Below are 27,322 nucleotides of genomic sequence, written 5' to 3' on the forward strand. Positions count from 1 at the left end.
TACGAGAAACTTAGGATGCTAGAATTTTATTATGATTTTATATACAGGTTTATAGATACGACCGACTTTCATCTCTGCGAGATGGACACTGACAGCTTATACTTAGCCTTAAGAACCGATGACTTGTTAAAAGCCGTTAGACCGGGACTAGAACACGAGTTTTTTGACGTTTATGACAAATGGTTCCCCTCAGAAGTATGCGACTCACATAGACCCTAATTTATAAGCGGCAAAGGCACGGTAGATATTGATTGTCAGGAGTGTAAGGCTAGGAAAATTTATGAAAAGAGAACATCGGGGTTGTTTAAGTTAAAATACGAAGGGGATGGGATGATATATTTATGTAGTAAGACTTACCACTGTTTCGGAAACTATAATAAAACATCAACCAAAGGATTATCTAAACATCACAACACACTGGGCAAATAATCTTTTATGCAGGTCCTCACAACAAAAGAACCAAGTGGTGGGACAAATACAGGTTTCAGGGCATACAACAAGGGGATATATGCTTACACCCAAGACAGAAACTCACTTTCTTACTTTTATATTAAAAGACAAGCACACGCAGACAATGTGACAACATCTGCCCTAAACATATAAAACTTTGACAGCTATAATTTTAACCATGACTTTAACGAGGCTTTAATGTGAAGATGTAAATAAGACAGAACCATGATTGTGCGCTGATTGGGTTGTTTTTATTCAATAAAAAATTTATTATATAATATATATGGTCTTTTGTGATTGTTTGGTGTTTTGTTATTGTTTTGTTAATTGTCCCTGAAAGTTATGTAACTCGGTATCCTGTATAAGATGTATTACTGGAATCATAATCAACCATTTAAAAAGCTGGATCCGAGATGGAAACATCCCTTTACGGCTCTGATCGGTGGGCCAAACAGGATTGGTAAAACAGTATTTGTCCCTGAACTATATACCAGGTCCAGTGAATGTTTTTGTCTTCACTGCTGTGGTTGGGATTCCGCTGACAGCACGGCAATGTTGGAGCAAATGGAAACTGCTCTTGACATTGGACCAGAAGAAGTGAGATTGTATCCTGTACAGATGATCAGTAGCTTTTATGAGACTAATCAATGGGAGATGAGTCTGGGGTATGAGAGAGTGTTTGTACAGCGGTCGACATGTGGAACCTTTATTTAACCCCTTGATGCGACTCCACCAGCACCCTACCCAGCTCCCGTCAGGGACAGTGACCTTCGGTTACACGATGAGAACGAAAGAATCCAAACATTTTCGGGGTGTTGGTCCGACGTCTACCCTGTGGACCCTATCAGTTTGGCTAAAAATGGTTTTGTTTTCAATGGACCTGGCCACCTTGTCAAGTGTGTTTTCTGTATGAATACGTTGAGGGGGTGGGAAACGGGGGATGTGGAATTAGATGAACATTGACGCCATTATCCAAACTGTCCATTTGTACATACACATTCACACACACATACACAACACACTCACAGGAGTTGTTTTAAGTAAATAAAATTTATTATTTATTTATTATTTATTAAATAAAATACATTTAATTGATATTTTGTGATTTATTGTGATATCTGATTAAAAGGAGTGATAACTTTCCCATCTAACTTTGAAACTGTTGAAACCAAAATCCGTCCGACTCTAGTATAAATTCTACCGCAACCAACTCCAAAACATACATGTACCAACTTTGAATCATGCATCGGTGAAAGCAAAACTCCTCCGACCTTTGAAACCTGCCTAGGTGAAACCAAAAAGTCGTCCCCATTCAACATTGAAACCTGCGTTGTTGAAAACAAAACCCTGTCCCACTCCTGTATAAACTAAACTCTGTCCCCACCAACTCCAAAACATGCATAGACCAACTTTCAAAACTGCCTCGCTGAAAACAAAAACCACCCACACTCAAAACGAAAAGCGCCCAAATTCAAATCAGAACTGTCTGACATTAAATCTGACTGTTGTTGATGTGTGACATCAATGTATGTTGGTGATTCACCTTGGTAGTTCGGACGGAACATGGATGATGGTAGTATTAATAGTGTCACCATACTTTCATAACATGATTGGTATCGATCATACTCATGAAATAAATAGTCTACATACAACAAACGGGATCAACTCGGGTCGATCAGCATTATTTCTTTACTCGATCAAAAACCTATGACACTGTGCGTATAACTGCTCAGTCTAGGTGTGGCGCCAGACTGTCTCGTGCTGGCCCGATGGTATTCAGCGTCGTTATTCTACTGAAGAAATTAATCCAAGGGAAATAATCAATAAATCAACAACTTGTCGGTTGCACGGAATTCTAGGTTTTTAAAAGGTTTTTTTGTCCGTTTAATTTTGTCACAAGTTAAAAATATTATCAATCGATATAATATTCATTTCTGCTAAATTTGATGTACGTAAAACTTCAACGATAGCATTTTTATGATGATTTAAAAAATTTGTGCCCAAAAAAGTATAATACATTCCCTTTTGCTACTACATTAAAAGCGCCTCTAATAACACACACACACACACACACATATATATATATATATATATATATATATATATATATATATATATATATATATATATATATATATATATATAAATATATATATTTATATATATATATATATATATATATATATATAGTGTATGTGCAAATCTTTTGCTACAAACATACTTTAGAACAATGTAAGTATCAGCTTCTCCCTGTATTGTCCAGATGTAATACATTTTGTCTGGGTAACCAATTGGATAACCAGGACTAGAGATGAAACCTTTAGGCTCGCTCAATTTGATCTGTTTTCCTATACATGTATGAATTAAATAGCCATTTTAAAATGGTAGGAATGGAGTTATACATATATGTATATGTATATATATATATATATATATATATATATATATATATATATATATATATATATATATATATATATATATATATAATATGTATACATTTATATTTGTATATATATATATATATATATATATATATATATATATATATATATATATATATATATAGGCCTACAGATAAAATTCATATAAGAAAAATACATACCTAGGCTTTGGTAAGTAGCTAAGAATTTCCCTATTCCCGATGACTTAAACACGACAAAGAGGTTGTTGGTTGTAGACATTGTCAGTGTTTGCAAAGGTCTACACTTTTTACCAAATGACCTGCTTAATGCCCAAGGACCATCATATATCTCAATGAAATCAGCCGTGCAATTGTCATCTTCGTTCATAGTCGTATAAGTTATGCTGATACATTAAAAATATTGTAAAAAATGCATGTGTGAAGAAAATAGTTTAGAAAAAATAACATGCAACGTTTTATTAGTTAAACTGTTTACTTGTGTTATCCTGTTGAATTTTAAAAGGTATTAATATTAATCTAACCTATAAAGCTAAAACAGATTATGTGTATCTGTTTGCATGTATATTTCTAGAAGACTTACAAAAAAATTTCTTTCATAAAAAGTACCGTTTTGTTTTTTAAATTTGTTTTCGACGTTGGATAAAAAAGTATAATTTGTATCGATCAATAAATTGAAAGTCGTCGATAAAACGGGTATTAAAAGCTAACAATAATTTATTTTATACACTAAATGTACAGTTTACTAATGTTTTTGTATTACAGTTTAGGGTTCATCCCTAAATGACGTCACGCTTTTTTGACGATTTTAACCCCCCCCCTCCTTAAAATGACGTCACACCTTATCCTACACCACCCCCCCCCCCTCAAACTTTTTTGCGTTTATTTTTGAAGTCTATGGTTGTGTTTGCCTTTCGATTGACGTTTTAGTTCATTAATTCTGTTGTTTTTTTTTTGCAAGCTTTTATTTAACTTGCTTTATTATTCTGTCTGTCTTCAGTCTTTCTAGTTCTAAACCCCCTAGCGAAATTTCGGTCTTTTCTAATTTACAGATTTGTTTCAAAGTTGGCATATTGGTCAACATGTGAAGGCCATGCATTCTGACATTAAATTTGATTTAATTGAATACCTAATTAACTTTTAAAGAATTAACATTTTTTTTTAAATTGAATAATGTTACCCGGGTTAGCTTCATTTTAATTAAAATACAACAAGTATTCTTCTTATTTTCTGCTGTTTATTAGTTATATATATATATATATATATATATATATATATATATATATATATATATATATATATATATTTATATATATATAGTGTGTGTGTGTGTGTAAAATACCGTTGTTATGACCCTATTAATTATAAACAAACAATGATTTGGTATTTTCGTGACCTAATTTTCGTTACTTTTTGCTGTTTTTCTCAGTTAGCACTTTTTTAACACTAAAAAGCCTACTACTTTTTTATTTATTAAAAATACCCACTGTATTTTCAGTAATTGTTGTTCAACCAGAAATTAAATTTTGTCACGAGGGAATTGCGATGGTTTTCACAGAAAATAGTTTCTAGTAAATATTATGCAAATTTTGAAACTTTTGAATACTAAAAAGTACGATTTTCAGACTTTGTAGGAGTCTGACTAGTAGTTCTTTCAAAGAGTTGTGGCGACAAACGTTTTACTATAATGAAATTTAAGCCTTTTAAATTTCATTTCTATAAATACATATATAAAAAGTCTAAGCGTTTTTAAAAGTATCGCAAAATTCAAAATGGCAGAGGTTTTTTCGGGTTTCCATGACATCAAAAATTGTTTTCAGCCCTTTTTTTGCTCTTTAGTACTTACTTGTATGTGCCAAACACGGTAAAAGTATTTAAAAGCCTTTAGAAATTAAATTGTAAAAAAATAGTAAGAAACGGAGCATATCCCCGTAATGATAAACTTGCCTATCGTGACTTGGCTGACGCGGGGTTGGTCAAGTAGAGTTCACCTTTTATGTGCCTCAGCATATGAAGGGATAGTCTGATCTGACCCATGCTCGGCCGAAATCGGTGTTTTTAAACTAAAAAAAACGTATTGCCTGAGACTTGGCAGGACACATTTCCAGGTTTAGTAGAGTTGGGCAGATGTCGATTTCACCAGTTACGTCAGTATATGAAGGGATAGTGTGGTATGACCCATGCTTAGACGAAATCGGTGTTTTTAAAAGACAAAAACGTCTGAATAACCCTTGAAACACACGGTTGCTCTACAATAACGGGTAGTCTAGTAATATATAAAGCTCAATTTTGTGTGTGACTTCGGACAGCAGGCGGACCTGTGGAACACATGCATGTAGTAAAGAACTCGAGTTGATCGCCATAGTGTAATTTTCATATAGTGTTTACTATCTTAATTTTTAATGATTAAAAAATTAAGATTCATGGTTTTCTAAAACACTTTTTTTCATTTTTTAAACGTATCGTTTTTATTTACGTTATTTGGAATAAACAAAATCAAAGAAAATGCATAACCCTTAACCAATATTAAATTAGTGTCTGAAAATAACTTCCATTAGTCTCTTAGCACCAATTACTTTCCTTTATAGATCACAAAAAATTGTACTTCCCTTAGACACATCAAGGGGGCGGGGAAATTTTATTATTTGTTTCGATGTTGGAGAAAAAAAAAACAGAATTATATGCTTAGCATGGACTGGTAAAGAACAAAAGGGTAGGTAACACAGGGGTATTTTAAATGCTACTTTTTATTTTATATAATGTATTTACTGATTACTAATTATTATGTTTGATCAATGACTGTTTAGAAGCCGATCCAAAATATCCTCTGTGGTTAGAGAATGATATGCTTCGTTTTTTTCTAGTTTTTACACTTTAAGATCTAAAGCCATGAAAATATGTATTAAACAACAAAAAAAAAGAGAGACGATAGAAAACACCAAGCTGTAAGCGCGCTTCCTACCACCCCACCCCTACATGGTCTGGTGAGCTGTGGTTCACGCTAAAAGTTTACAATCGTAGAGCCGGGTTTAGTGACGGCTATTAGGGGCGGATAATTTAGTTTGAAAAGATTTTAAACTTAGGGGAGGTAGCTAAGAAAAGAGGAGTTTACTTTCACGGGGGGTGGGGGGTAGGGGTTGGGGAAAGTACGGGGGGAGGGGGTTATCGTCCTTAAATAGCTACTGATTGTATTTTAAAGCAAATTTTTTTCAGTGGTAGCGTTGGCGCTGTCGAATTCACAAATTATGAATTACTTAAATGTAGAAAATAAAACAACTAAATAGCGGCGTTAGCGGCGTATGATACGCCGCGGGTCGGCTTGTTTTTAATTTCTGGTACTTTTTAAAACACTTATGCTTTTTTATTTATGAACTTATAGTAATCTAATTTACACTGTTTATATTTCAGTATATATTACAACTTTTGTCAAGACAACTTTTTGATACAGCTGCTTGTCAGAATTCTATGAGGTCCATTTAAGTAGGCAAAATGTTCAAAATTTTCACATTATTAAACATAAACCTTTTTTCCTATGACAGCCATCACTATTTCCTCGGGTACGATTTACGCCTTAGGCTATCCTTTGAGCGCTACGGTACATACTTTTGTTTACAGAGTGCGATAGGCTTTAAATAAAAAGGGTTACTATAGTCGTTCACTAAATCAAACTCATGGTTTCCTCTGGCAACCCACACATTGTGATATTTAGCGTACCGGACTTCCCGTACGCGTAATGGCACCTACGTTTGCTTTAGTTAGGTCAATAGATTATGGATAAGAGAAGCTGGTACTTAAACTACGCTAAACTGAATGAGGATATATGAATGATACTAATGATCTGATCCCCGCTTTCAAATGAAGTGGTCTAAGCTTCCAGTGTGCCAGAGTTTTAAAAAGACACTTGACATTAGATGCATCATTTTGTTACAGCTGATGTAATGATGACCGTGATGCTACATCCTACAATAGAACATATTTAATCCAAATAAATATGTATGTATATATATATATATATATATATATATATATATATATATATATATATATATATATATATATCTAACAGCTCTTTATCAAGACAGCAGAGCCTACAAAGTTATATGCATGTGTTGTGGCTGCACTATTGCTTTGGTTAACATAGCTTGTCACAAATAAATCTGTATAGGCATGGCACATCGCAGAACTTCTTATGTGATATGTCGAAGCAGATATTGGAAATTATGTCATATCGCTATTTCAGTACTCGCTGCCCCAAAGGATAAACTTTTCAATAGTTGGTCTCTAATCAAGTACCTGAATCAACCGTTCAACATGCATGTACAACACTATTCAAGATACTAATCGGTTTCGCTGTTTGTATTTCGGTGCAGCGTGTTTATGTGGCTCGCTGCCGTGCTTGTGTGACTGCCATCAAAAGCAGGTACAGTCCAGCAAGTGACATGTCGGTACTTTTGCTGTGTTTGGTAGTCACTAGAAGGTCTAAGATGTGTCACATACAAAAAAAATAACGAGACTAGATTGCCTTCGATCTATGCTTTAAGTTAGCAAATAGCATTATATAACGCACTGTTTATGAAAATCGCGTCATTCATAATTTAATTTAGTAAATAAAACTTTATATGAAATTTTATTATAAAATATATGACATTAACTTATTTTATAAAAAAAATAACATGGCATTCAATTCAATCAAATTTGATGTCATATTTATTGTCACCGGTACTTGTCACAATGTATCTCATACATTGAAATTTGTCCTTACTTGAAGGCTATAATAGTTCCTGTGGATCCTTGAATGGACCATGTGCAATAGGTTGCAGGAGAACTCGAGGGATAACCAGGGCTGTATATCGTTCCACTTGATTCCGTCAAAGCTCTTTTGCATTCTTAATTTTTTTTTTTAAAAAAAAGCTAATATTAAGGCAAGGATACAATTACTGATATTAATACAATCTAACTGAAGCATAAGCAAAGGCGTGTGTACAAAAACACGCACTTGCTCACATACCTACACGCACACATTTTATATTTGATTTGTGTAAATTAACACAAAGCCAACCTACCCCCCCCCCTCCCAACAGCTAGAGTTCAGAAAACTCGACGTTCATAGAGACACCACATGTGTTTGGTGTGATGGGTTGAGATGAGGGTGTAGTTGTTGAGCATAATTTAATACATATAAAATTATTTTCAATGAATATTTAATATATATATTAATATAATACTAAATGAAATACTTTTTCACCATTCTATTATTCGATAATATATTGAAATATAAACCATCATTAGTGAAGATTTGAAACAATGCCTAAGTCGAATGGAAATAAAGAGAGATTTAAGTATAATATTAGGGGAGGATTGACACATAGTGAATGGTTTAAGTAAACTAGTGCAGCCGACCTTTTAAAAACGGATGAATATCTGAAAACGATGTCTTTGCGAAACGAGATTTGTTGGTGCAAGTGCCTAGAGTGGAGGGTGGTCAAAAATTAAGTATTTATTGAAGTCATGAATGAATTACCCTTATTTGAAGGTAGACTTATGTGGTCGCCAGTTCATGTGTGAAGAATTGGTAAAATAATGTTTGCTATGATAAGCGGAAGATTTATTTGTTTTGCTAATCCAGCGAAAAGACTTAAAAAAAAGAAAACTGGGTTGTCCAGCACCTAGTATAATGAAAACACAATGCATTTTTTTTAAGTTTTTATATTTTACAAAAATAAACCAATGTAAAATAAAAAAAATTATTTTAGAATCTTTTTAATTTATTTTTATTGACGAAATTTTATTCCAGACGTAAAATTATTAAAATAGTAGTTATAAAACACAAATATAAATATAATGATCCGTGAAATGAATACTAATGTGACTTATCCTTTTAAGAACCAGCTTAATATAGTCATAACAAAAATCTGACATACAAGATGACGACATATCAAAAATAAATAGACAGGCCTGGATACCAGCATAGAGAGTTATGGAAGACACAGATTTGTGATTATAGATATCAAGGAAATGGACCGGGGTCACCGATGAAGAATTGCATAGAGCAGCAGAAGACAGAGAATGATGGCAGAAAAGTATGGAAAAATCAACTGTAGATTAATGGGTCATCTTATTATGACGTCCAAAAAAATTTCGAATTTTATAAAATTTTAGACAGCCCCCCCCCCTACCGTCTACATGTGTCTCTTTTCGACGACCCCCTCCCCCTCATCCCCATATTGCGGGCGTTCAAAAAATGATTAAAATCCGGTTCAGGCGTTTCGATGCCTGTACATATATAGCTAAAAAATTAAGCGCTTCATACCATAAATATAATTATAAATGAATATCGCACCATTAAATTTCAAATCTTACCTATTGAGTTTTCTGTTTTAAAACTACCTTCTACTTCACCACTTTGATCACCAACAGAATTGACAGCTTTAATGCTGTATTTGTATTCAATGTATGCTTGCAGATCTGATCGTTCGACTTGAGGGGAGGTCACTTTAATATTTGGAATTTGAAGCATTTCTTCAAATGAAAACTGGTAGAAATCTACCCTTCCTTCAGATGGTTGAAATCTTATGATGTAAGGTGGTTTATCGAGTTTACTGGTTGCTGTATTCACTGGTCCTGGCTGTGCTGGGTCTAAATTAAAGATTATTAAACTTATAGGTAATTGTTATTAATGATTAGCCTAATCAAATACGTACGCTATGCCAGGTAATAACTAGTCAAATTCAAGGAGAAGTAATATTAGAGTTATAACATTTTATTTAATTAAACAACTTTTATCTTCAAAAACAGAGTGGCTTGAATGACTTGTTAAAACACTATTGATCATACGTTTTTTTTAAAGTTACATTTCAAATCAACTAATTAAACTAGTTAAATGAAACAATTATACTTGAAAAGATCAGCACATACCCTTAAAAATCCTATATTCCAATCCTTATCAAGCTTATAGAAATTAACACAGCGCTAAAAATGAGCCACAACAGTGGTAAGTGATTGGAATAAAGCCTAAATTCAAACTACATCATTGCTGTCAAATTCTACTCACACGTAACAATATTTATTGTAGTGCTGAAGTTTCTTGCAGAATAAAATCCCTGTGGCTGAAGGATCGTGTAGGCCGTAATTGTGTAGCTGGTACCTGGTGTTAGACCAGTCACAGTCATACCACTCTCATTGGCGGCTTGTGTTCCTCTATCTTTTTCATCACTGGCCGACACCCACGACACACTGTACGACATATTAAGTCCAAGTACAGAGGCTTCCCATTGTAACTCTATTGTAGTTGCATTTTTTTTCTTGGCTTGTAGGTGGGCTGAAATGAAGCGTTAACATCACTTTACAGAACTTTTTTCTGAGTTGCTTATATATGCTTAAATATGGAATTACTATATTTTGATATAAAATCTTGTCATTCTCCCGTCCGCCCTCTCTGGAATTAATTGGATTTATTTTAATTAAAACAATGTAATGAAAGAATGTAATAACCCAGTCTAGTAAAGTATTAGTCGGACGGCTTTAGTAATAAAATATATCTATAATATCTACAGGTGTTGATTTTCTTGTGGCGATACATTTATTATTATATATATATATATATATATATATATATATATATATATATATATATATATATATATATATATATATATAATTCACATGTCTTTTTCTGCATTAGGACTATCGATTTTTAAGTTTCCAGCATTAGTAAGTATCTTAAAAAAGACTGCAAGGTTCAGATTGAATACCCTTTTCCACATTCTTTAACTCTAAATGTAACGTAGAAAAGTAATTGAAATAACAAATTTTAACACGGCAACACTCTGAAACTGAGCTGACTAATTACACAAATTAATTAAATACTTACAAGAGAAACAAGCGTTGTCTTGAAAATAAAACGTATCCCCACACAAGCATCTTGGATTTCCATTGACATCAAGCAGACAATCCAAATATTTGGTTGATTTACACATATGCGTAACACTAATGTTACAATTCAAATAGTGATCGAGGCCTGGAATATTTAGAGCTTTATTAATTGTGTTACATAAAGCTTGCTCTCCTAAACTCAAAATCTACGACTTTTTTGTATTTATTTCAGTAAAAATAATGGAATTCGCGATTTATTTCGAAATACAGAAATCTAAATTGTTCTGAAATAACTATTATTAAAATCAATTATTGAATCTTTTAAATATATTACAAAACATTTTGTTGGAAAAAGTTATCTTATGCTGGTATATTTTTAACTAGCACTTCACTTGTCATTCCTCAATATAACGTTTGCTACACATATGTACTAACCTTAAGAGTCAAACCATTAAACAGAAAACTGCTAGTTACTTACTTTCCCTATCCTAGAGAGCAAGAGTCCCATTATGATAAAAGTATAATATATGCAAATAAGATATTGAAATAGCATCATGTACGAGTGTAGACCTATAGCTTTTTAAAACCGTAAAAAAACTATTTTAAAGTGTAACATTAACGTAAATAACAAACAATGTAAACATATTAGAAAATGTAACAGAACATTGTACACATACAGCATAGTCTATCTCTATACTACTAAAACTCAAGTTTCTTTACATGTTTGAATATTTATTTGGTTTTTTTTTCTGATTGACTACTGGAGAGAATCTACTCTATGTGGAGAGCTGTAAAAAAGTATGTAGGTAGAGAACAATTTTTGCTTTCAGACTGACTGTTAATCACAAATTTAGTTAAAGACGTTAATTAATTTATTGATGGATTCATTGGTAGATTAACCAAATTTATTTAAAGTTTAGAAAAAACGACTTCACTGTTAGGTCAGAATTCCGCAAACACCTATTCACTAGATAATTACAGGGTACACAGTAGGGGTGGACAGTAGGTGACACGTTCAAATGAGACTGACCGCTCTGACAGGACAATGGTAGTCTTTATACTGACCAGTAGCCAGGGTTGTTAGCGCCAGGGGGGATAATTTGTTAGGTCACATGTTCTGAGCTCATTGTCCCGTGGGAACAGCTAGGGGGTTAAGACAGGGGTATAAATACAGGCAGGGTCGTTACTCTTTCTCTCTCTCTCACAAGCGCTCCCGACGTTAGTGGTTAGGGGAAGCCTCGCTCAGCAGAACAGGCATTCAGCGAATTAATAAACAGCACAAACTAAGAAGGTCTCCTGTTCTGTTGATTACTTCGCTGTAGCTGACTCGGGTAGATTAATTAAATACCCCTAGACAACGACGGCCTTATCGGCTAGTGCCCGAGCCAGTGTCAGCAACGTATTCGGCCGGCGACTAAGCAACCGGACGGCAACATCGTAAGTCCGGTCTGCAACATCTGGGGACTCGTCCTATTGGACATAAGGGCCTCTCACAAGATCGAAGCTTCCCGCATGATATTTTGCCTGCACAAGTTGTCGCTATTGCAACTGTTCCTGTACGAAGCTGTTCCAGTAAGAAGCTGTTCCTGTAAGAAGCTGTTCCTGTAAGAAGCTGTTCCTGTAAGAAGCTGTACCAGTAAGAAGCTGTTCCTGTAAGAACTGTTCATGCCCTTGTATCAAGCTATCCTGTACGAAGCTGTTCTGGTACCAGCTGTTCCTGTATTGCATGTTCCTATAAACTAAACTGTGCTGTGCAACGAGCTCCCGTAACAACCGTTCAAGTGTTAGAAGCTGTTCCTGCAACAGACGTCCATAAACAACGTTCCCATACGAAGTGTTCCTTGGCCAGTCTAGCAAGTCACGAAGTGAGCCGCGTGAAGACTACGCTGATGTCCACCGAACTCATCGTTGATGTCATTTAGTCTACCAACCCAGAAGCCCAGTGTATTTTGTGTGTGAGCGTGTGAAGGTGCAGCAGCCTGCTGATACATTGGACCAGCACTCCTGACCTACAATCACACTCTGAGGTAAGTGCCTTTTGTATCAGCCCTCGTGCAGTGCTCTCGGCAAGCGGCTTACTCTGGTTTTCCTTCTACCATTGGGGTTAGATATACCCGCGTGAAATTCTCTATAGTCGTAGAGTCGTAGAAGTTAAGTAAACTTCCTGAGTTGCCATTACTGGGGTTTCTAGGTAGGCTAGTTGGGATTTTTTCGTTAATATAAAGCATACACGGCAGTCTCGGCGTAAGCGACACAAACAGTTGTTACTTGCTAGCGTTGTAGTGGGCGTAACCCTAACCGCTGTAGTTACAATAGGTCGTACATTTGAATAAGATGTGTCAGACGTACACCCCCGCTGGTCTAGCTACACGGACCGCAATTAACCCTTCCGCTTAGTTGCGTGCCTAAACTTTAACTGACCAATACTTGACATTGTTCGTCTTTGATTTCAACCAATAGAAACTACCCGACACGCCCACTGTGACTGTAACAATGAGCGGTGAAGATAAACTGTCGATTGGTTATTACTTGGCATTGGGCCAGAAGTATAAAATTGGCAAATGGAGTAAACTATTAGAGTTGGCTGAAAATAAACTAGTAGAAACAGAAGAAAAACATAGAGGAAACAAAACTAAAGATAGAGTTAGCCGAACGAGAGGCTAAGAGAGCTTTAGAAAAACTGAGAATAGAATCAGAAGAAATTGTTAAATTAAAAACCCTCGAACTAGAGCAGTGTTTCTTCCAGACTTTTTTCTCCGGGGGGGCACTTGAAATCTTCGGGGGGGCGGTAAACTTTCTTCGGGGGGGCGGACACTGTTAAAAGTATATATTTTCTATATAAATTATATAAATTTCATTTCGTTCGGGGGGGCGGTAAAAAATTTTCGGGGGGGCTTCGCCCCCCCGAAGAGATGCCTGGAAGAAACTCTGAACTAGAGCAACAAAGTTTGGGTAACCAACGGGTCGTTGAACAAACAAAATCATATGTCCCACGTCTTAAGATGATTGGCTTAAAAAGTAACGGTGGTCCAATGGACATGGAAGTAGTGATAGATATTTTTGAAAGAGAAGCTAGAGAGGTAGGGTTAGATCATAGATATTGGTGCCATGAGTTTAGAAAAGTTCTGTTAGACAAAGGCTGTGATGCCTGGTTAACTGAGCTAGGAGCAGAAGAAGACTACACCAAATTAAAACGAGAAGTTCTGAAACATTTTGGGCTGACAGAGTCAGGCTACAGCAATAGGTTTAACTCATCCAAACCCAACTCTGAGGACAAACCAGGAAGCTACATTAGGAGAACTAGACATTATTTGAAGAGATGGGTCGAACTAAGCGGGATAGAAAAACGTATGACTGTTTGATCTGATTCTTAAAGACAAAATCTAAAGGACAGTAAGTGAAGATATCAGACAACACATACTAATACTAATATATAACCCTAGGACTGTTGACGAGGTGGATAAACAGTGTGACAACTATTTCGCTATATTTCCGACGAAACAGCTAGGCGACTCTCCAGATGCTCCGACAGAACTTATAGCTACAATAGCAGAACTAATGCCATTAGTCTCAAAAGATGACCGACGTCTTAATAGATCAAATTCACCGCACTTCAGACACAGCTATAGACACAACACACATAGCTCGAAATCACCGATATACAGACACCATCCTAGGGACAAGTCTGGACCTCGCCGATCACAATTCACAAAACATAGACAGAATTCTGACTCAGACAGTAATAGTTATGTTCATTCACCCGGTCCATCTCGACAAACTACACGGACTTATAACAACTCGCCTCGACCACAAACTAAATGTTTTTCATGCGGCTTAAGGGGCCATATAGCAGCTGATTGTAATGTCTATACCGAACGGACACAACGACAGGGGCGTGATAAATCACCTACGGTGGATAAGAGCAGAAACAAACAGAAGAAGGTCGGTTTTAGAAACAAAAAAAGATGACTAGTACCGGAGTTAAGTGGAGAGTGCGAAGATTGTGAACACTGTATCAACCAAATGAAATTTACCTTGCCAATAGGGAACATAGTTAGCGATCAGTGGGAAAAACGTTTTAAGGGAAAACTACCCATCGTCTCAGGAAAATTAGACAATTAGACAGTTACTGTTTTGCGCGACACAGTTTCTGTAGTCATAGCGTGTAGGAAACAGTTAGTGGACAGAAGTAGATGGAATCGTGGTAGGATGACGATTAAAACAGCCAACAGTGACAGCAAGAGAGTGCCTAGAGCGTTGGTGAGCATTGAAACTCCTTATCTTGCTGGAGAGTTTCTAGCAGTCCTTTTAGATGACCCCCCTGCAGACCTTATAGTCGGCAATGTAGGGGGAGCCAAGCCTCCATCTAACGAAGACCTTTGTATTATCGCTGCTGTAGAAACAAGAGGGCAAGCCAGAAATAAGAACAAACTAGATGGGAAACAAACTTATAACATCCTAGGCAAAACTGTATCGGCTGAAGAATTTAGGAGACAACAGTCCAACGATGATACCCTCAAAAATTGGTGGAAGTCTGCAAAAAAGGGTGATAAGAAGTACACAATTTTAGACGGCTTGTTGTTCTAAGTCGTTGGACACATTAGAGGGGAAGATCAAATTCGTTTAGTCGTTCCATCAGCACTTAGAGATACTGTGTTAAAACTAGGCCACGACACACCCATGGCCGGCCACATGGGGTTGGCCAGAACCAAAGCCCGGATCTTCTCCGAGTTTAGATGGCCAGGCGCAGCTGGAGACATAAGAAAGTACTGCTACAGTTGTGACACATGCCAGAAAGGCAAGAAGATTATCGGCAATAAAGCGCCGCTAGGTAGATCACAAGTGGTTGGACAACCATTAGCCAAGTTAGCCATTGATATTGTAGGACCTTTAAAGCTTACAAAGAAGAGAAATGGGTTTATTTTAACGGCTATAGATCTATGTACAAGATGGTTGAAGCGGTACCTCTCAAAAGTATAACTACATCTGAGGTTCAAGATGCTCTGGTCTCAATTTTTACTAGAATTGGATTCCCTGAAGTTATCTTGTCGGATAATGGGTCCCAATTTACGTCGGAAATCTTCAACAAGGTTTCGAAGCTGCTAGGTATTAAACTGGTGCATTCATCAGCGTACCACGCCATGTCAAATGGGGCAGTTGAAAGATGGAATGGTACTTTCAAGAAAATGCTGAGAAAAATCACAGCAAATAGAAGGAAGACTGGGACGAATTTATACCGGCAGCTCTGTTCGCCTATAGGGAAGTCCCAAATGAAATCACCGGCTATTCACCCTTCGAACTCATGTTCGGTAGAAAAGTTAGGGGACCTATGAACATACTCAGGTCCATTTTTACAGGCGAAGGAAATACAGACTGTAAGACTAGGTTAGCATATGACTACTTACTTGACTTAAAACAAAAATTACAGTCAGCGTGTAGGTGCGCTACGAGAAAGACAGAAATGAGTAAAGATAAATACAAATAATATTATGACAAATCAACAAAAGTGAAAGACATTAGAATTGGCTACCATGTGCTGGTTCTAAAGCCTCAACTGATAAACAAGTTAGAGCTTAGATGGGCAGGGCCTTACGAGGTTGTTAACAAAATCTCAGACCTAGACTATGTTGTTAGAGTCGGTGAGAGGACTAAAGTCTTCCACGTAAACCGGATAATACTGTACCACCACAGGAATAATTTAGATAAGTCCAAAACACATCCCGTGCTAGCGGCCGTTCAGGCGTTATCGAAGAAGAAGAAGAGGGGCCTGAGTGGGGCAATGATCCGCAACCGGGTGTCCCACCGGTTAGGATTAGAACGCCTGACGTGACAGAATCCACCGACCTAACCACAATTCAAATTAACGGAAAACTCTCCGAGTCGCAACGCACAGACCTACATCGCTGAGCCTATCCCAGACCAAGAGGAGCTATTTGCCAAGTTGAATAGTGCTAAATATTTTACTAAATTAGACCTGACCAAAGGCTACTGGCAAATACCCCTCAACGATAAAAGCAAGAAGCTTACAGCATTCTCTACACCCTGGGGACTTTACCATTTTAATTACCTCCCTTTTGGTTTGTCTACCGCTCCTGCAAGCTTCGCCAGATTAATGCGTTTAGTTCTGAAAGGCTAAGAGAACGTAGTCTCATTCTTTGACGACATATGCATTTGTAGTGACAGCTGGGGGGGAACACGTTAAAAGCTTAGAGGCAGCATTTAGGAGATTAAGGGAAGCGGGTTTAACTGTAAAACCGTCAAAAATAGAACTAGGATTTGAACAGGTAAGTTTCCTCGGTCATATAGTGGGAAGTGGAGTAATGGCACCTCAGAGAAGTAAAATAGATAAAATTCTAAACATTGCCATCCCAAGAACTAAGAGACAAGTGAGGCAACTTGTAGGCCTTATTAGCTATTACTCCAAATTTATCCCCAACTTCAGCAATCTTAAGGCGGTGCTGACTGACCTTTTGGCGGGGGATAAGCCAGAGAGAGTTGCTTGGACAGAGGAGTGCAACAGGGCTCTTGGGCTGATACAGGAGCACTTAAACTCAGAGCCTGTCCTTGTCCTGCCCGATATTACCCAACCGTTTATACTCAGGACGGACGCCTCAGCACGCGGCATCGGCGCAGTGCTACTGCAGGCTAAAGATGTGATGCTGCGGCCCGTCAAATATGTCAGCAGGAAGTTGCTACCGCGAGAGACGAGGTACTCAACAATTGAGAGGGAATGTTTGGCCATTATCTGGGCAGTGGGGAAGTTAGCACTGTACTTAAACAACGTACACTTTACACTCCAAACGGACCAACGAGCTTTGAAGTATTTAAATAACTGTAGTTACAGCAACTCTAGATTAACTCGGTGGTCTCTATTGTTACAAGAATTTAAGTTTACTATAGAGCATATACCAGTAAAAGATAATATAGTAGCGGACATGCTATCAAGGGAGTTGAGAGAATGAGTAATAGAGGGTGGATTTTGAAAGCGTGAGTGCTAGACTCGCTAGATGTTGTTACTAGTAGCAATAGAAACAAAAAGTATGCAAGTACATTTGACATTTTTTATTTGTTCTAATTGGCCCCAGGAAAGTTTAATTTTGGGTGAATGAGTGAGTGCGTGAGCTATTGAACGTTGGTTGCAATATATATATATATATATATATATATATATACACACACACACACACATATATATATATATATATATATATATATATATATATATACATAGACTATATATTTCTTTTTTTTAATTTTTTTTTTCATCAAATATGCTATTTGCTGTTGTAGATTCCGCTTCAAGCTTTGCTTGTTTTGTTTTGTTTTTCTTTAATATTTTTTTCTTTCTATATATGCATTATATATTATTATTTATATTGTAATGTATGTATACACAGTTTAGTTGTATGTATATATCATCTGCTGGGCGAAGGCAAATTTACAATAGTAGTTTAGTATTTAGTTGTAGGAAAATAGTGCAAAGCCCAATTTGCTCTGGGTATGGGGGAGTATGTTAGGTCAGAATTCCACAAACACCTATTTACTAGATAATTACAGGGTACACAATAGAAATGGACAGTAGGTGACACGTTCAAATGAGACTGACCGCTCTGACAGGACAATGGTAGTCTTTATACTGACCAGTAGCCAGGGTGGTTAGCGCCAGGGGGGATAATTTGTTAGGTCACATGTTCTGAGCTCATTGTCCCGTGGGAACAGCTAGGGAGTTAAGACAGGGGTATAAATACAGGCAGGGTAGTTACTCTCTCTCTCGCACAAGCGCTCCTGACGTTAGTGGTTAGGGCAGGGGTTCCCAACCCCAAACCCGCGGGCGCCATGGCGCCCGCCGAACGATTCGTATGTGCCCGCCTCTCACTATTCGACAGATACAGAATTTATTTCATAAACATTATTGAAAGGTTGAAGGGGATGGAAATCGAAAGTTTGAGGGAGGGGAGGGGGGGTGTAAATCGAAAATTTGAGAGGGGGGGGGGTGCAAATCGAAAGTTTGAGGGGGAGGGGTGAAAATCGAAAGTTTGAGGGGGGGGGGGTGCAAATTCGAAAGTTTCGTCCCCGGGTGTTGGGAACCCCTGGGTTAGGCGAAGCCTCGCACAGGCATTCAGCGAATTAATAAACAGCACAAACTAAGAAGGTCTCCTGTTCCGTTGATAACTTCTCTGTAGCTGACTCGGGTAGATTAATTAAATACCCCTAGACAACGACGGCCTTATTAGCTAGTGCCCGAGCCAGTGTCAGCAACGTATTTGGCCGGCGAATAAGCAACCGGACGGCAACATTGTAAGTACGGTCTGCAACATTCACTTTGAGTGAATAGTGACGTCACATGATTTGCTTACTTTTTAGTACAATAAATGGCGGCTCCATACAAGATTTCGTATCTTATTCAGATCTTTAACGCGTTCTAAAGCTAAGTTTCTGTCGGCTTTAAATTTAACAATACGACCGGTTGCTGTTTTTATTACGTTCCAACACTTATATCAATTTTCAACTATCTTTTTCATTTAGTTTTACAATAAATTTCTCTAGCTCTACAATCTGTCCAAGAAAGTTATTTTAGATCTAGATCTAGAATCTAGGTCAAACCAAAGATTTATTAGTTAAAAATACAATTAAAAAAAGACTATACTTAAGCATACCATTCGTTGTTCTAGAATACAGATAATTCTATCTAGATTTAGATAATAATGAGTTTCTATATACTAAACTATTTTAGACCTTCATTTTTTAATATAAATCTTTGTTTGTTTAGCTATGGAATATGCTAATTTGGAAATGCTCGATCTAGGGCCTATTTGCGTAACTTAAGTTTCATACGCGGCTTCTATACCGCTAATTGTGCAAAATTAACGTAAATTCTAGATCTAGCTCTATCTAGATATACTTAACTATTTCAGGCCTTAATATTTTACTTTATATAAATCTTTGTTTGTTTAGCTATGGAATAGGCTAATTTGGGATAATATTAAATTTGAAATGCTCGATCTAGGGCCTATTTGCGTAACTTAAGTTTCATAGAAGGATTCTAAAGCGCTAAATTTGCTTATAATTGTAACTTTCCAGATAGGTGAGTTGATAGTGTAATCGCTAACCGTGTGTGTGGTACGAGTTCGAAACACATCTTGTAAATATTTTTTTTGTAATTTTTTTTTTATAGATGTGAATGATAAAGTTGTGTATCGGGACTTGGCAGGGCACGGGGCAGGTGAAATAGAGTTCACCTGTTTATGTGTTATTGGCATATGAAGGGATAGTGTGGTCAGTGCCCTGCTCGCCCGGAATCTTTTTGTAAACGATAAAAAGATGATTGTTGTCTGTGACTTAACCGGACACTGGGCAGGCGAATTAGAGATGGGTAGGTGTAGAGTTCACCTGTGACGTCAGCATATGAAGTAGTAATGTGGTCAGACCAATGCTCAGCCTATGTTGGTGTCAGTGTTTCTTCCAGACTTTTTTCTCCGGGTGGGGGGGGGGCGGTAGTCTTTCTTCTTGGGGGCGTCTGGAAAAAACTCTATTCGGTGTTTTAAAAGACAGAAACATGTCTAAGTTGGGGGGGGGGGGGGGGGGGGCAACGGGCAGGCGAAGTAGAGTTGACCTGTTTTTATGTTCTCAGCATATAAAGGGATAGTGTTGTCAGACCGATGCTCAGCCGAAATAGGTGTTTTTAAAAAACAAAAACTTCTGAGGTGTGACGTCTATTTGAATGTGGGGTCTGGTTTTTTTGTGACAATTAGTGACAGACGTGATGTTTTTTATGGATGACCCCCGAAACCCACAGTTATCAAAGGGATGACGGGTAGTCTAGTATCTACTAAAAGTAGATGCAACCAGAACGTATCTATAATAATAGTTTCGCTGTCTGTGTATCTATGTATCTATCTATCTATCTGTGTATGTATCTGACAAGAACGCTCTAAAGAAAACTCAAGCAAATTAAAAACATGCATGGTATTTCGAAAAACGAAGTATAACATCGACACATTTAGCATAGAGTAGAAAATAATCTCAAGCCGTAGAGTGCACACAGTAATATGACGTCATTGATTCTCGAGTAAACATTGAATAAAAAGGAAATTTTGTCTAATCTAAGTGGTTTGCGTGAAGAGTTTCTTTCATACAGTTCTTCGGGTAGGGGCGAAGCCCCACCCCCGCGTAAGAACGTCTGAGCCCCCCCCCCCCCTCCCCAAATCAAAAGAAATTTCTTCATCGATACTCTATAATAAAATTACCGCCTAATTAATGTGTCTAATCTAAAAAGTGGTTTTCTTGCGATTTCTTTAATGCAATTCTTCGCGTAGTGGCTAAGCGCGACACCAGTGTTTCTTTCAGACTTTTTCCTCCCCGGAGGGGGGAACTTTTTCTAATCTAAAAAGCGTTTACCGTGCAGTTTTTTTTTTCAAGCATCTCTTCCGGTAGGGGCGAAGCCCCGCCCAGATTCTTCCTTTAGTTTGTATGATCTACAAATGCAACCAGTGTTTCTTTCAGAATTTTTCCTCCCCGGAGAGGTGTAGGGGTACTTGAAATTTTCGGGGGCGGGGGTAGAATTTTCGGGGAGGGGCGGACACTGGAAAAAGTATATAATTATCTTTCGTTGAATGGGACGGTAGACATGTTTTGAAGTGTATGTGTGTGCGGGGGGGGGGGGGGGGGGAGGGGGGGTTGGTTTTAGTTTAGAGAAAAAAGACAGCACTATGAACCTAGCGCCCGTTATATCCTTCCTCAACGGGGCATTTTTATCTTTAATACTAATAGTTTCGCTGTCTGTGTATCTATGTATCTACCTGCCAAGAACGCTATAGAGAAAACACAAGCAATTTAAAAACTTTCACAGTGAAACGAACACGAAATACGACGTCATATAGTAGAAAATAATATCAAGCCAGAGAGTGCACAAAGTAATTTTACGTCATTGATTCTCGAGTAAACATTGAATAAAAAGGCAATTTTGTCTAATCTAAGTGGTTTGCGTGAAGAGCTTCTTTCATACAATTTTTCGGGTAGGGGGAAGTCCCACCCCCGCGTAAGAACGTCTGAGCCCCCCCCCCCCCCCCCCAACTCAAAAGAAATTTCTTCATCGATACTCTATAATAAAATTACCGCCTAATTAATGTGCCTAATCTAAAAAGTGGTTTTCTTGCAATTTCTTTAATGCAATTCTTCGGGTAGTGGCTAAGCGCGACACCAGTGTTTCTTTCAGACTTTTTCCTCCCCGGAGGGGGAACTTTTTCTAAACTTAAAAGTGTTTAGCGTGCAGCTTTTTTTTTTCAAGCATCTCTTCCGGTAGGGGCGAACCGCCGCCCAGATTCTTCCTTTAGTTTGTATGATCTACAAATGCGACCAGTGTTTCTTTCAGACTTTTTTCTCCCTGGAGAGGGGTGGGGTACTTGAAATTTTCGGGGGCGGGGTTAGAATTTTCTGGGAGAGGGCGGACACTGGAAAAAGTATATAATTATATTTCGTTGAATGGGACGGTAGACATGTTTTGGATTGTGTGTGTGGGGGGGGGGGGGGTTCGCCCCCTCCTCCCATGTAGAGTTGCCTGAAAGAAACTCTAAATGCGACTTTTGTCATGAATGAGATTAGGTACATGGTTTAGGGATATGCCTATGACTATATTTTGTATAAATTAAAGTACCGAGAAAATAGACAGCACTATCAACCTAGCGCCCGTTGTATCCTTCCTCAACGGGCCATTTTTCTCGTTAAATAATAAGCACTGAATTTCCAACAATATTAACACCTAACTTAAATAGGCAAATTACTAAAATGCAATCTTAATTTTATCCAAAATGTGACATGCTTTATCTTGGTGTAGGACGTTAGCTACTACTACCCACACCCGGAAATTAGTCAAGAGATCACTTACCTCCTCACAATTACCACCTTGCAAAAAAGCCCCACTAAAAATACATACTATAATTATAACTATCTCTATCTCTATCTTTCCACACAGCCTTATCGAAATTACTAACGCGTTGTTAACCAATATTGAACTTGGGATAGCGACTTTTGGTGAAATAAACATTAACCTTTACAGTTAAGGCGGTTGTGCATAATACTGACCACACTATCCCTTTATATGCCGAGGTCACTTGCCTAAAGACCGTCAAATTTAAAACGGAACTTTACCTACTTATTTTTACTTACGGGAGAGGAGTAATGTCATTTAATTACCTCTTACCCATAGCTTAATTTTGAAAAAAAAATGCCATGGAGCACTTTTTTGTTTTTTCTTTTCGCAGTTTTCATTGGTGCGTCTTAGGGGTCGTCCATAAATGACGTCACACTCCTAGGGGGGAAGGGGGTCCGTAATTATGTGACGGTGTGTGATGAGGGGGAGGGGGGGAGTTCAGATGGTGTGACGTCTCTTTATTGTATCATAAAAAAGCAATGTTAGAAAACGAGTTTTCGCCGTTATTTCGTGTTTTAGAAAACGGTTTTAATAAATTTTTCTATGAATTGATCAAAATACTCTATGTTTGCCGAGTTCTTGTAAGATTTTGGAAAAATATCGATGGTTTAAGAAAAGTTCAACAGCAATTTTGAGGGGGGGGGGGTGTAAACTGAGGTGTGATGCCATTTTAGGGGGGGGGGGTCTGGCTTTTTCTTACGTGTGACGGAGAGGGGAGTGGGGTTGGTAAAAATCATCAAATAAGCGTGACGATATTTATGGATGACCCCTTACTGGTCATCTATTCTAATATATTTGACCGTTAAATACTTTACGTCGAAACTCTAGGCATTTCTCTTACTTTGAGTTTTCTCATTAAAACTTACTTTAGAAAATAAACATTTAATTATTTATTGAATAGCAGTGTTAAAAATAATTTTGCAGTATCCGTTTTAAACGTAAATACCCAAACGCATTTATGAACTTTATTGTTTCAATTAAGTGTGTGTATACGCATGAGTATAAGTATTTGAATATATCTTCTTTTTATAGAAGTACTAGGCATACTGCCTAGCTTCGATTTTTTAATGTTTTTAAAAACATTTGAGAATTTGAATACTTAATTATTTGGCGATGGATTAGGTGCGGAGTGCTTAAATTTAAACAGTAATGCTAACTTTAAAAAAATGTTGTTCCTTGTTTAAATTCCGTTCTCAGAGAAAATATTGGAAAGTACGCAATGTATAACTAAACTGGAATTAGAACTACACAGGTTCCATGAACAGTGTATCTCATAATTTATATTACATTGCCTTTTGAAATTTATTTATTTATTTAATTAGGATACGTAATTGAATTAACAACTTAATTTTGTACTAAAACAAATGCTATACTTCGTCATTTTCTGTTTCTGTTTAAAATAGTATACAATTATTTGAAAAATAATAATTTAAAAAACGCTACCTCCCTTGAAAACTGAACGTATGCCGTATGTCTTTGTTTATTTTTTTTTAACAAACAGTTGCTAAGCTTATATAAAAAATTACTGTATATGAACATATTTAAAGACTATAATGGCTGTTTCCGACAGAAATAATGTTTTTTTGTTTCCCTCCACGGTCGGTCTACGACGTCACATAATATTAAGGGGATCGTTCGTCAATTTATATATATATATATATATATATATATATATATATATATATATATATATATATATATATATATATATATATATATATATCATATAAGGAAAATTTCACTCCTTTTAGCCCTCGTCGAGGGCTTTGAGTCTGACCAACAGTTTTTCCATACGACCTAGTCATCCATAGTAGTGTATGCAAAAAAGTAGCATGATGTACAGAAGTTAAGTAACCTAAAATTGTGTTAAAATTACCCTGTTTTTGCCATAAAATACAAAGATTATATAGGGAAATACAACTAGTCAGTTTTGACCGCTTTACGAATTTTTCCCAGATATGCCGAGTTTTTTGTGACACCCCAAGCTGTTCTCCTATCACCTAACAAAATTTCAAGGGGGGTCGTCGTCGGAATTTTTTTTTCGTAATAGAGCTCATATAAAGAGAATTTCATTCGCGGTCACTTTTTAGCCCTCGTCGAGGGCTTTGAGTCAAACCGACAGTTTTCCCTAAAGATCAAGCCATTTACCTAAGAGTATGCAAAACATAAGCCAGATATACTGAGTTTAAGTACCCTAAAATCCGCGTTGAAATGACCCTCTGTTATTCCCATAAAATACAAAGATTATATTGGGAAATACAACTGGTCAGTTTTGACTCCTTTACGAAGTTTTCCCAGATATGCCGAGTTTTTTGTGACACCCCAAGGCGTTCTCCTACCACCTCACAAAATTTGAAGAGGGGTCGACGGAGGGATTTTTTTTTCGTAATATAGCCCATATAAGGCGCCGGTCAGTCGAGGTCAGTTTTGACCCCCATTCCGTGGACTTTTCGGCCAACCGTCACCGACCCTCGTGTTCTCTCGCCCCAAGGCACCATCGTGCCAAATTTGACGCGCCTGCGGCGCCGGGAAGTTCCCTATTGGGCACCCGACCACTTTGCTTTACATATATAGATTAGATTTATTTATGTATTTATGTTACATTTATATTTAAAATAAATCTATGAGGACTAGCACATATGTTGAGAGTAAAATATCGTTATTGACCTTTTTCAAGTATATTTTAATTGTATCATAAATTTACATCTAATAAGAGTTTATAAAATCTATTTTAAAATCTAAATATTATGGTTAATCCCCCCTATGTAGTCAAAGCTCCGCTGTGGTCAATCTATTTCGATGGACGGTGTAATTGGTGTCACCCCCTTCCTAACTTTTTGTCCAATGGTGTGAATTGTGTGCGAATCTTAGCCCACATAGAAAAAGCATTTTGGGACCTAACTCCAACAATTATTAATTCTAATGGAAAAAATCTTTTTTTTTTGTGTAGTAAATTATAAAAGTTAATGTCATCACACCCCGACGTGGATTAACGTATAATTTATTACAATTCGCAAGAAAACATTTTTCCTCATGCCAATTTTGCAAAGTTTAGTTGGTGTAACTCTTCTTCTTTTGATTATCGGAACATTTTGTGGTCATTTAAATTTGAAAAACTTAGCATGGAAAAAGTTAAATAAGTTTTGTTATTGCCAATATTTACTTTAAAGCATTGCTTTTAGAATAGTACCGATTTCACTCAATAGATACAATGTAATTAACAACATAAAAATAATCAATAAGAAATGCTGCATAATGGAAACCATAACAACATACAACCTTGGTAAATCAAAACCCACCTTTTTTATTGACGTTTTGGTAGTTTTTACATTTTAACTATTGTTGGCCAAACAATATTAAAGAAAATTCTCCTACTTTCTATGCTTGTTTCATACTTGAAACATAGGTTGGATTTTTCTCCAAACCATTTATTAAGCTTTAAACATCTATATGTTATTCGTCCTATGGCCTGTAGATTGCGATTTCTGCATGCCTTTTTTTTTCTGGATTTGTTTTCGTAGCTTGCGTTTACCCAAGAATGTCAGTAAATTAGCTGATTTATGTATTGTATGTTCACTCTGATATCGATAAAAAATGCGGACATTCGGATTAACAATAATACAGAAGCCTGTACTACAATTATGCACTATTGCAGTTTTTATGAATATTAAATACGACTTACTCGGGTAACAAGTAGATGTAGAAATATCGTAGTATGTATCACTTTGACAATCACAGCAACCACGAACACAAATCAGATTACTTCGGCATTGGTCCACTCTATCGCAGGATTTGCCATATGGCAGATCTGACAATGATTATTGATTAAAAGATCTGATTAAAATCATAAACTGTAGAATGTATTTACTATATATTGCTAATGTGTAAAAATGCGTGGTAAAACATACACATAAATATCAGCATAAGTGTATAAGAAAACGTACAAGTACCAAGTACACTTGCAAATATTGTAGGACAACAAGTCATGTATATGTAGTTGCATTTATTTTGTTTGGCGATTTTAATATTTTTCAATATTTGGGGAACATAAAAAGACGAATTATTCATAACTATTTTCTTATAGTTTACCTTGAAAATAAAATGACGCATTAAATCCCGCGTAAACATCTGCCCTAAACACGATGAGCATAGAGTTAGATGTTGAGTTTATAACACCTGGCTCACTAGCTCCACATAGCAGGGATAATATTGGGGACGAGTTGCTCCTACCGTCATAAATTTCTATATTATAATATGTACAATTCAGGGAAGTTTGCTCTAATTCAAAAGATGTTATGCTGTAGTTAGAAGAAATAAGTCTTTTTAGAAATATATGAAATTTGTCTTAAAAATTATATTACGTGTCATTTGAGCAGTTAAAGATATATTATTTACTAATGACTATATAATTTGAACTAAATTGTTTAATAAATAAAAATGTAGCAATAAATATACATCCTCCTTAGCTATTGAGTTATCAATGGTATTATGTATATATATATATATATATATATATATATATATATATATGTATATATATATATATATATATATATATATATATATATATATATATATATATATATATATATATATATATATATATATATATATATATATATATATATATTACCGTAGGAAGAATTACA

Source organism: Physella acuta, unplaced genomic scaffold (assembly GCF_028476545.2).
Source record: "Physella acuta isolate Inbredline_101_S28 unplaced genomic scaffold, ASM2847654v3 ptg001133l, whole genome shotgun sequence".
NCBI classification, from domain to species: domain Eukaryota; kingdom Metazoa; phylum Mollusca; class Gastropoda; family Physidae; genus Physella; species Physella acuta.